At 40.5% G+C, this 11732-nt stretch overlaps 1 long non-coding RNA gene across 1 annotated transcript in view; it reads right to left on the minus strand.

The window, feature by feature from the left end:
* The window catches only part of LOC141278184 (uncharacterized), a 211737-nt gene extending 207667 nt beyond the window's left edge, over nucleotides 1-4070 (minus strand). The window contains exon 1 of the long non-coding RNA XR_012330526.1: nucleotides 3707-4070. This is a non-coding gene — a long non-coding RNA (uncharacterized lncRNA). The remainder of the gene's footprint in view (nucleotides 1-3706) is intronic.
* Between the last annotated feature and the right edge of the window lie 7662 nt (nucleotides 4071-11732).

The following is an 11732-nucleotide window of genomic DNA, read 5'->3' on the forward strand; positions in this document are numbered from 1 at the left end:
ACCTTGGCTGGGTGACACTCTTTCCCCCTTAACATTCTACAGATGTTATTCCATTGTCTTCCATCAGAAAATGCTCCTGAAGAGTCAGAGATCAGTCTGAACTGCTTGGTGCTTTTGTTTTTGTGGTTAGAAGTTTATGATGGTAGGGAGAGAACAGGAGTAATAGTGACCTGTTCTGTTTGTGGACATTGTAGAATTTTTTTTTTCCTTTACTTAACTTCACCAGAATGTATCTTGAAATGTAAGCTGTTATTTATTAAATTTTCCTGGGCCACCATAAATCCTTTTAATCTAAAGATTCAGATCTTCTTTAATTTTAGGAACGTTTTCCTCTACTGTATCGTTGAATCTTTAAATTTCTTTTCTCTTTTCTTGTCCATGAATAGCTCTCTTCTGTGTCTTGGATCTCCACTGGCTATTCTTCATATCTATAATTTCATTCCTAATCTATTGCAACTCAGGCCTTTTCCTTAGCCACTTTTGTGATTTTTCTCAGTCCTATCCTTAGCTCACTAATTTTGGTGCTTCACAGTATCAATATTTATTGTTCTTTTACTGCCTCTAATGTATTTTAAATTTCTGTAACAAAACAGCAGTGCTAGTCAGGCTGCAGTCATGAATGCTCTATAGCATATCAGATTTAAGATGGCCTTAATCTCACAGTTTTTGAAAACTTCTATCAGGAGTGAAAAGAAAAAACATACTTGACTTTACTATGAAGTGGGGAAAAGTGTAAATACAAAGGAATAAATTGGCATTTGTAATGTCTCTTTTCCTCAAATGTACATTCCATTTTGAGAAATAATTTAGGAAAATAGCCAAATATGAGTAAGTCTGGCCACACCCAGAGTGAGACGACAAATTCCCTTCATATTCTAAAATTCTATAACATAAACTGTTCAGATTGTTTCAAAAGTCCCATCAACTCCTCTGACATACTGAGGATGTATTTGTACCTCTTTTTTTTTTCTTTTTTAATGAAAGAAGCACTGTTCACTATCAAAGTCAAGAGCCCTCACATAGAATCGTGCACAAAGAATCAAAAGAAAGATAAGGCAATCATAGTGCTTTCCATCCTTAGGGTCTAAATGAAACACAAAGAAACCCCAGAAAACAAGAACTGTCTGCATATGCTAAAAGACCCAGACCAGATCACTTCTAAGTTCCCTTTGGAATATAACAGTACTTACTGTGGATATGAAATAGTTTCACAGATTCTAATTTCAGTCATTATGGCCCTCTCATGACTGGGGAAGCTAAGGTGTAGTGGAAGGAGCTCTCTAAAAATAGCTCCTGAACTGAGAGTTGAATAAAGACCAAACCCCTTATTTATCTTACTTGTATTTTTCAAAGTGCATATGAGAATGTCTATTCAAGAAACTCTTGCCTCTTAAGAGTAGGTGGAACTACTATTGCAAAGTTGTCATTTTCAAGGGAAAATTGTGTGGGTAGCTTCCTTTATGTCTGAAAAAATTAGAGCTGTACAGGAATTTTCTAATTGGTATGTGGTGACGGCTCCATTCAGTAGCCCTGGTGCAGGACTCCAACAGGGATAACATAAGAAATTTTTAAAGTCACTTCTCCAAGTATAAGAAAAGAGGAACAGAATTAGAATTATTTAACTTAATAAGAAGGAATTATTTAACTTAAGAAGAGAATGCCAAGGGCTAAACTTGCTATCTTCTAATATCTCAGAAGAATAACTCTCTGTGGCCCAGAAAGAGGAAAATTAGATAACTATGGGAGAAAGAGTTGGATTACATCAAAAAATGAACTTCCCAATTATAAAGACTGCATGGGGGGGTAAGGGAATCACCAAAAAAATTACAAAATATAATTACAACAACAATAGTAGTTATCACTTATTGAGTGTATTATATATCACTTTTCTATTTTAAGCACTTTATAGACGTTATCTTATTTAATCCTCATAATGGTGTTCTATGACCTTATTGTTACCTCCACTGAACATTATTTAACATTTTTAGAGGGCCTTCTATGTGCCAGGCACTGTACTAGGCAGTAGGATTAGAGATTCATAAGACTAGACAAAGTCCCTATAACCATGAAGCTTTTATTCTGGTGGGGGGGGGGAGATTGGCAATAAATAAATAAGCAAGAAAAGTAAATTAGAGTGTAAAGTATTATGCAGAGAATTAAAAATAGAGGGATAAGATGGTTACCAGGTAAACTAGGCAATAAGAGGAGGTACCTCTGAGGAGGTAAAATCTGATTGAAAGAAGGAGCCAGCTAGGAAAAGGGAAGCAGCAAAAACACTGCTGACAGAAAGCAGGTAGAGACAAGGACCTAAGGCAGGAACAAGATCACTCTGGAAGCCAAAGGAAGGCCACTGAGACTACAGCAGAGCGCATAAAAGGAAACAGCGTAAGAAGATGACCGAGTGGAGGACAAAGAATGGGTTACGGGGTTTTCTGAGGGTTAGGGTAAAGACTCTGGATTTTAATCTAAGTATTGTGGGAAGCCCTGGGAGAGTTTTAGACAGGGGAGTGAAATAATCGGATTTATGTCTTAAACCTCACTCTGCCTTCTGTGTAGAGAATGGACTACAGGAAGGCAAGAATGGAAGCAGGGAGATTTCTGCAGAGAGATAATCCAGCCTTTCCTTGGAAGCAGGAAGAAGCTTCCCCCAGGAAAAATGGATGCAGGGGACCTGGTCACTTATCCGTTCTATGATTCAGTCACAGCTAGAGCATATTAAATTCTCCCACTCCACAGTGACATTAGAGCACCGATCTGCTGTAAACTCCCCTGGTGATAATACTGTTTTTCTTTTTAAACTTTTAAGTTTTGGCAGCAAACTTACCTGCCAACATCCCACAATTCCTACCAAAAAGCAAATAAAGTGAAAAAAATGCATTTTTGCACCGTCTTAGTCATGTAGAAATGTCTTCTAATGGAATGTGTCTGACTTGGGCCAACTCTTATCTGTGATGCAAGGCTGACTCTACCCAGAAAATTTTTTCCTGTGTTTCTAATAGTATGTCCCAGAAGAATCAATGTACAGTAATTCTTAAGGGACACTTCAAAGTTATTTAAAAAACAAAACAGGTTTTGAGGAGGTTATTCCTCAAATTTTGTTGCATAAGGGGAAATTAACAATGTGGCATACAGGATTCTATCCCTTGATGAAGGGAAAAAGATCAAAGGAATCATGAACATCATCTCCATGCATCTCTCATCTTCCTCCTACAATATTCTCAAGTCAAATGATGTCTAAAGTCTATGTCCATCCGGTATATGAAACATAATGGAAACACAGGTTCCTGTTCAAGAGGGCGACCTAGGAGGATCCTGGGCTCACCTCCTCCCACGCACACACTAAATTTGCAGCTAAATATGGAACATCTTCCTCTGGAGAAAAAACTAAAAACTGAGTGACTCTATGCATCAGGCAAACAAAGGAGAGGAAGCCCACATCAAAGGGGTTGAAAAGTCTGGGATACAATCTCACCAGAAACCCCACCCACTGCAAGGCAACCCAGAGTCAGGAGGGAACTCAAAACGCGGAGCTTCTCCCTGAGGAGGGAAGGGTTTGAACCCCACATTGGGGACTCCCAGCTTTTAAGACAAGCACCCGAGAGACAAGCCCCCAAACATCTAGCTTTGAATACCAAAGGCGTCTGGAGGCCCACCAAGTTGCTAACAATCTGAGAAATGACCCTTAAAGGGCTGGTTGTGGACTTACCTGCCCCAGGGCTCCGCAGCTGATGGAGAGGCACCCAGATTGTTGGGAACGAGGCTCATTTGCTAATCCTGAACGTTGGCCTGAGGGGCAAGCATCGAATTCAGCACACCCCTGGGCCCTGCTGGCTGCGGGCGCCATCTTCAATCCTCGCTCTAGTCAGTGGACGCCGTCTTTTTTTATCTTCTTTAATACGAGTTTGTGGTTTTTTTCCTCTTTCTTTTTGTTCTCTTTTTTCCTTGGGCGCCATCTGTACACGCTCCCTCTGCCTCATTCCAGGTTCCAGCTGGTAGGCGCCATCTCCACGCTCCAGGGCGCCAGTAGCTCCGGGAGGGGAGGTTTTAGGCGTCTGGTGGCCAGTGTTTTGGGACTGCAGAGCAGGGGATGCCCCTGACTTCCTGGCTTTGTTGACCAGGGGGGCTTGCGTTCCTGGGTCTCAGAGGATTGCAACAATTGGAAAGACAGTTCTTGGCAGGCTACCACCCCAGGGCACTGCACAGACTGCGAACAGTAACACAGCCCAGTGTTTCTGTGAGGGAGGCCCATTTGCTCAGCCTGGAGCCTTGACCTGAGGGTCAGGCTTCCGGCTGCCACACAACTAGAGGAGCGGCTGTCGCAGAGCAGAGGCTGGTGGGAGCCATCTTTGCTCTCCCTCTGCCTGCCTACAGCCTGCTGGGATCTTCCTGAAAGAAGCTTATACACTCCACTCACCTGGAGGCCCCTGGAGGCACCTTCAGATCGCCTGACGCAGGTGGCCAGGGGGTTTATGCTCGTGGGCCCACAGTATTGGCATACTTTAAAAGCTGCTGCCCTGGGCTTCCCTGGTGGCGCAGTGGTTGAGAGTCCGCCTGCCGATGCAGGGGACACTGGTTCGTGCCCGGTCCGGGAGAATCCCACATACCGCGGAGCAGCTGGGCCTGTAAGCCATGGCGTCTGAGCCTGCGCGTCCGGAGCCATGGCGTCTGAGCCTGCGCGTCCGGAGCCTGTGCGCCGCAACGGGAGGGGCCACAACAGTGAGAGGGCCGCGTACCGCAAAAAAATAAATAAATAAAATAAAATAGTCTTGGATGATCACAAAGGTTTGAGAGACAACAAAGAGGTAGGGCAGGGTTGAATGATGAGGTTCATCCCCTACACCACGCCACTCCTTCAAGACTGGGAGAGGTAGCTGTTTTATCTAATGTATAGAAACCAACACAGAGAGTCAAGAAAAATGAGGAAACAGAGGAATATGTTCAAACTGAAAAAACAAGGTAAAACCTCAGGGAAAAAAACCCTAATGAAACGAAAATAATTAATTTATCAAAATCTGGAAAAACAAAGGTAAATAAAACCTTGAACTTTAATAATTAAAGAAAAAAGTAATGTAGAAACACTTGATCTGTTTCTTGCAACAAATAGGCTGCCCAAATCACATCTGCTACAGGACATCATGATGGTCCACAGACACAATGATTTAGTAGTAATTAAAAAAAAAAGGTCAGTAATAATAATAGTATTTGTTGAGGACCTCCTCCAGGTCAGACACTGTGTTAGTTGTAGATCGTTCCCTAAAAATGAAAAATGCTTCTAGATCTACTGATGATTTGTACCTCCAGAATAAAAAAAAAAAATCTCTTCAATAGTCTTTGGGACTCGTTAGAAACATTTCTCATTAGGAAACAGTGTTTGGTTTTTCTGTTTTTCCACCCAAGAAAGAGTTGAAGGGATTTAGTCTGGATGGAAAGAAGAGCTTCCTAAGGCTGAAAATATTAAAAGCAAAAACACATACATCATTTAAGTCACACAGAGTTGGCCTCTAACCAAAGAAGAGAGAGGTAAGACATAAACACAGAAAGCATTTAATTCCTTCTTTGTGTATGTAAAAGGTATAAGTGGTGTACTTTGAAAATAGCAACAGGATCCAGAACTGATGAATCATGTGGCTAATGTCATTATGTAAGATAGTTATGAGAACATTTGAAGCAAAAATAGTATGCTTTCTCTCATACTTGTATAAAAATTAAGGGCTTTTGCATGAAGATAATCACTAAAGAAAAATTGCCACTTGTTCTAGTCCTTAGTAAATGTTAAATGTCACATTTACATTATTACCTTTTTTCTTTTTCTGATTTTAAAAGTAATATTTGCTCATTAAAGAAAATCTGGGAAATTAAGAAGGTTAAGAAGATAAGAAGGGAAATCACCCATAATCTCACTACCCAGAATTAATGACCTTAACTTTTTTTTGGTAGATTCATTCCAGCCTTTATCTTAAACAAACGTTATCTTTTTTCAGAGTTAAGAACCAACTATGGGCTTCCCTGGTGGCACAGTGGTTAAGAATCCACCTGCCAATGCAGGGGACACGGGTTCGAGCCCTGGGAAGTCTGGGAAGATCCCACATGCCGTGCAGCAACTAAATAAATAAAAGCTAAAAATAAATAAATAAAAATAAACTTATTAAAAAAAAGAACCAACTATACGTACACTTTTCTTTTTAATTTATTTTTCACCGCGCTGGGTCTTCGTTGCTGCGTGCGGGCTTCTCTAGCTGTGGTGAGCAGGGGCTACTCTTCATTGCAGTGTGCTGGCTTCTCATCGCGGTGGCTTCCCTTGTTGCAGAGCACAGGCTCTAGGCACATGGGCTTTGGTAGTTGCAGCATGCGGGTTCAGTATTTGTGGCTCTCAGGCTCTAGAGCACAGGCTCAATAGTGGTGGTGCACGGGCTTAGTTGTTCCATGGCATATGGGATCTTCCTGGACCAGGGATTGAACCCGTGTCCCCTGCTTTGGCAGGTGGATTCTTAACCACTGTGCCACCAGGGAAGTCTCTGTACACATTTTCGAACTTACTTTTTTCAAGTAACCTTATACAGTGAGTACTTGCCCATGTCATTAATAATTCTTCATACATATTAATAAGTACAAAATATTACATTCGTAATTAAACCTCTATTTTCAAGCATTTAGGCTGCTTCCAATATTTTCCTATTATGAAAAAGCACTAAAAAATATAATATTAATGACATCACGACACAACTGTGAAAACAAAGTAAAATAGCTCCTATTCCATGAATAGGCAAACAGAGGTAGGATTTTTCCCTATACTTTCCTCGCTTAAACTGGGTCATAAAGCGATTGAAAGAAAGTCTAGAGAGAGCTCTCTCTGGTTACAGCACACTGATTAACAGGGTAGAAAACCTCATCACCAACATGAAAGATGTTCAGTACCCCTTTTTGCCCATCTCACTATCTACTACCATTACCCTCCTCTCCGTGAAAACTGGAAGTCTATTGGCCAGAGGTCTGTTGATTATCCAGAAATGACCCAGTGCACTGCAACCTCCAACCAACTTCCCCAAAGTTCCAACGTTGGTCTAGGATATTCTCTCAGTATCAGTGGCTCGCACAACTCCAGAGGTACCATTTGTACTATTTCCTGTGTGATGGTCTCCCCTGGAGTTTTGCAGCATTGCCCCGGACTGTTGCTTCACGTTTATACAAGAGCAAAATGAACAACAGAGACTCTGGCTAGTGAAGAAGTCCTTTTGTTGCTCTGACCCCAATGCTAGTGCTGGAATCTCCTCTGGCTTTAGTGCCCAAGACTTCACTTGTTGAATCAGTTTGGACATATTTTCCACACAGAAAAGCTTTTTTTAGAAGACCCCTCAAGATACAGGGCCACAGGGCTTCTCTAAGACAAAAGCTAAACCAGGACAACAAAGAAATCCCCTGCTCCCACCACCAGGCTAGCAAGCTCCAGATAACAAGAAGAGTCTACTGCTGGGCTTCCCCGGTGGCACACTGGTTGAGAGTCCGTCTGCTAATGCAGGCAACACGGGTTCATGCCCCGGCTCGGGAGGATCCCACATGCCGCGGTGTGGCTGGGCCCGTAAGCCATGGCGTCTGAGCCTGCGCGTCCGGAGCCTGTGCTCCGCAACGGGAGAGGCCACAACAGTGAGAGGCCCGCGTACCGCAAAAAAAAAAAAAAAAAAAAAGAAAATAAAAGAGTCTACTGCTGGTTGAGGATCAGGAGCAGGGAGAAAAACCTCTGAGGTACAGGAAAGGCTTAAAGCTAAAGATGGAAAAAGAACATTGAAAAAACCCTTTCAGTAATTCAACCTCCACCACAAGGTAGTAGAGGAATTTGAAGCCAGTGGTACACTGAAGGTAACTATAGCAAAACAAAGAAACAAATACAAAATCAACTCATTATATTGAACTGACACTATCACCCTCTTCCCCCACTAATGGCCTAGCAGAGGAAGAGACATGTTCATATCTAGGCATAAAAATATTGACCTCAGATCCATTAGATCAGACAATCAATCAAAATTAAAAAATACACACACACAAAAATCAAGGAAAACAACTCATTTTCAAATGACAAAGCAGCCAACAGAAGAGACTTAGAGATGAACCAGATGTTGCAACTATCAGAGGGGTAATGTTAAATAACGAATTAATATCTCTAAAGGTTCTAGTAGAAAAGGTGAACAGCATGCAAAACCAGCTGGAAAATTTCAGCAGAGCAATCCATACTATAGGGGAAAAAATGAAACTGCTAAAAATAAAAAATAATAATAAGAGAAAAAAAGAATGCCTTCAACTTGCTGATCAATAGATTCAACAAGCCAAAGGAAAAAGAAGTGGAAAAAACATTAGTGAACTTGAAAATAGGTCAGTAGAAATTACCCAAATTTATACAATGGAATATTATTCAGCCATTAAAAAAGAATGATATCTAGGGGACTTCCCTGGCAGTCCAGTGGTTAAGACTTCGCCTTCCAATGCAGGGTGTGTGGGTTTGATCCCTGGCTGGGGAACTAAGATTCCCACATGTCTCAGGGCCAAAAACCAAAAAATAAAACAGAAGCAATATTGTAACAAACTCAACAAAGACTTGAAAAATGGTACACACACACTCACACACACACAATAATTTTTATTTTAATTTTGGCTGCATTAGGTCTTCGTTGCTGCCTGTGGGCTCTCTCTAGTTGCAGCGAGCGGGGGCTACTCTTTGTTGCAGTGCGCAGGCTTCAGTAGCTGTGTCGTGGGCTCTAGAGCGCAGGTTCAGTAGTTGTGGTGCATGGGCTTAGTTGCTCCAAGGCATGTGGGATCTTCCCGGACCAGGGCTCAAACCCGTGTCCCCTGCATTGGCAGGTGGATTCTTAACCACTGCACCATGAGGGAAGCCCCCACACACAAAATCTTAAAAAAAACCAAAATGAAATCTTGCCATTTGCAACAATTTGGTTGAAACATAAGGGCATTATGCTAACTGAAGGAAGTCAGACAGAGAAAGGCAAATATATGATCTCTCTTACATGTGAAATCTTAAAAAAAAAAGAAAAAACACGCTCACAGATATAAAACAGACAGCGTGTCAGTTGTAATTAATAATACTTTTTGTAGTATGGTACTGGCACAAAAACAGAAATATAGATCAATATAAGGGGATAGAAAGCCCATAAATAAACCCACGGCCTTATGGTCAATTAATCTATAGCAAAGGAGGCAAGAATATACAATGGAGAAAAGACAGTCTGTTCAATAAGTGGTGCCGGGAAAACTGGACAGGTACATGTAAAAGAATGAAATTAGAACACTCCCTAACACCATACACAAAACTAAACTCAAAGTGGGTAAAAGATCTAAATGTAAGACCAGATACTCTAAAACTCCTAGAGGAAAACATAGGCAGAACACTCCTTGACAAAAATCACAGCAATATTTTTTTGGATCCACCTCCTAGAGTAATGGAAATAGAAACAAAAATAAACAAATGGGGCCTAATTAAATTTAAAAGCTTTTGCACAGCAAAGGAAACCACAAACAAAACAAAAAGACAACCTACAGAATGAGAGAAAATATTTGCAAACGAAGCAACCAAAAAGGAATTAATCTCCAAAATATACAAACAGTTCATGTAGCTCAATATCAAAAAAACAAATAACACAATCCAAAAATGGGCAGAATATCTAAATAGACATTTCTCCAAAGAAGACATACAGATGGCCAAAAGGCACATCAATAGATAATCAATATCACTAATTATTAGAGAATTGCAAATCAAAACTACAACAAGGTATCGCCTCACACTGGTCAGAATGGCCATCATCAAAAAGTCTACAAATAGCAAATGCTGGACAGAGTGTGGAGAAAAGGGAACCCTTCTACACTGTTGGGAATGTAAATTGGTACAGCCACTATGGAGAACAGTATGGAGGTTCCTTAGAAAACTAAAAATACGGGCTTCCCTGGTGGCGTAGTGGTTGAGAGTCCGCCTGCCAATGCAGGGGACATGGGTTCGTGCCCCGGTCCGGGAAGATCCAACGTACCACAGAGCGGCTGGGCCCGTGAGCCATGGCCACTGAGCCTGCGTGTCTGGAGCCTGTGCTCCACAACGGGAGAGGCCACAACAGTGAGAGGCCCGCGTACCGCAAAAAAAAAAAAACTAACTAAAAATAGAGCTACCATATGATCCAGCAATCCTACTCCTGGGCATATATCCAGAGAAAACCACAATTCAAAAAGAGACATGCACCCCAATGTTCGTTGCAGCACTATTTACAATACCAAGACATGAAGGCAACCTAAATGTCCATCAACAGAGGAATGGATAAAGGAGAAGTGGTACGTATATACAATGGAATATTACTCAGCCATAATAAAGAAAGAAGTAATGCCATTTGCAGCAGCAACATGGATGGATCTAGAGATTATCATACTAAGTGAAGTAAGTCAGAAAGAGAAAGACAAATACCATACGATATCACTTATACGTGGGATCTAAAAAATGATACAAATGAAATTATTTACAAAACAGAAGTAGACTCACAGACATAGAAAACAAACTTATGGTTACCAAAGGGGATAGCAGGGGTGGGGGGGAGGGATAAATTAGGAGTTTGGGATTAACATGTACACATTACTGTATATAAAATAAGTAACCAAGAAGGACCTAGTGTATAGCACAGGGAACTCTATACAATATCTTGTAATAACCTATAATGGAAAACAATCTGGAAAAGTATATATATATATGAATCACTTTGCTGTATACTTGAAACTAACACAACATCATCAATCAACTATACTTCAATTTTAAAAAAAAAGAAAAAATAATAATACTGTTTGCACTGAAAGTTGCGAAGAAAGTAGACCTTACAAATTCTCATCACAAGCAAATGCAACACTCTGTAACAACGTGTGGTGGCAGATGCTAACTAGATTATTGTGGTCATCATTTCACAATATATACAAATATCAAACCATTATGTTGTACACCTGAAGCTAATATAATGTTGTATGTCAATTATACTTCAATAAAAAGAATTTTTAACTACCCAAACTAAAACAAAGAGACAAAAAAACAGTGAAGAAAAGCAAAAATTAAACAGAGCCATCAGAACTATGGGTCTAACATGTGTAAGGTATAAAGGCTGAGAATTTCCCCTCAGATCATGAAATATAGTAAGCCACAGGTCTAAGAAGCTCAGAGGATCCCCCTCCCCAACAAACAAACAGATTAAATAACAAAGTAAAGAAGAAGAAGGAGGAGGAGAAGAAAGAGAGGAAAACAAAAGCCACACCACCCATACTCATCTAGAACCAACATAGTCAAGTGGATTAAAAATAAAGAGAACATTTTGAAGACAGTCAAAGAAAAAGGAAACATTACATACAGAGGAACAAAGATAAGAATGACTGTAGGCTTCTTATCTGAAACTATACAAGCCGGAAGACAGATAGCTTTAAAATACTGGGGTGGGGTTAACCCAGAATTTATGCCCAGTGAAAACTTATTTCAAAAATGAAAGAGGAAGACTTTTTTAAACATATAAAAACAAAATTTGTTACCAGCAGACCTACACTACTGAAAATGTTTAGGGAAGTTCTACAGATAGAAAGAAGGAAAATGATACTAGATCAAACCTTGGAGTATAAAACAGGCAGAACCCCAGAAATGGTTAAAATGAAGGTTTTCCTAGCTTTAGGTGAATGAAATTATCTTTAATATAAAAAAGTCAATCTGGTATACT

The sequence above is a fragment of the Tursiops truncatus genome, chromosome 3 (assembly GCF_011762595.2).
Source record: "Tursiops truncatus isolate mTurTru1 chromosome 3, mTurTru1.mat.Y, whole genome shotgun sequence".
Lineage (NCBI taxonomy): Eukaryota > Metazoa > Chordata > Mammalia > Artiodactyla > Delphinidae > Tursiops > Tursiops truncatus.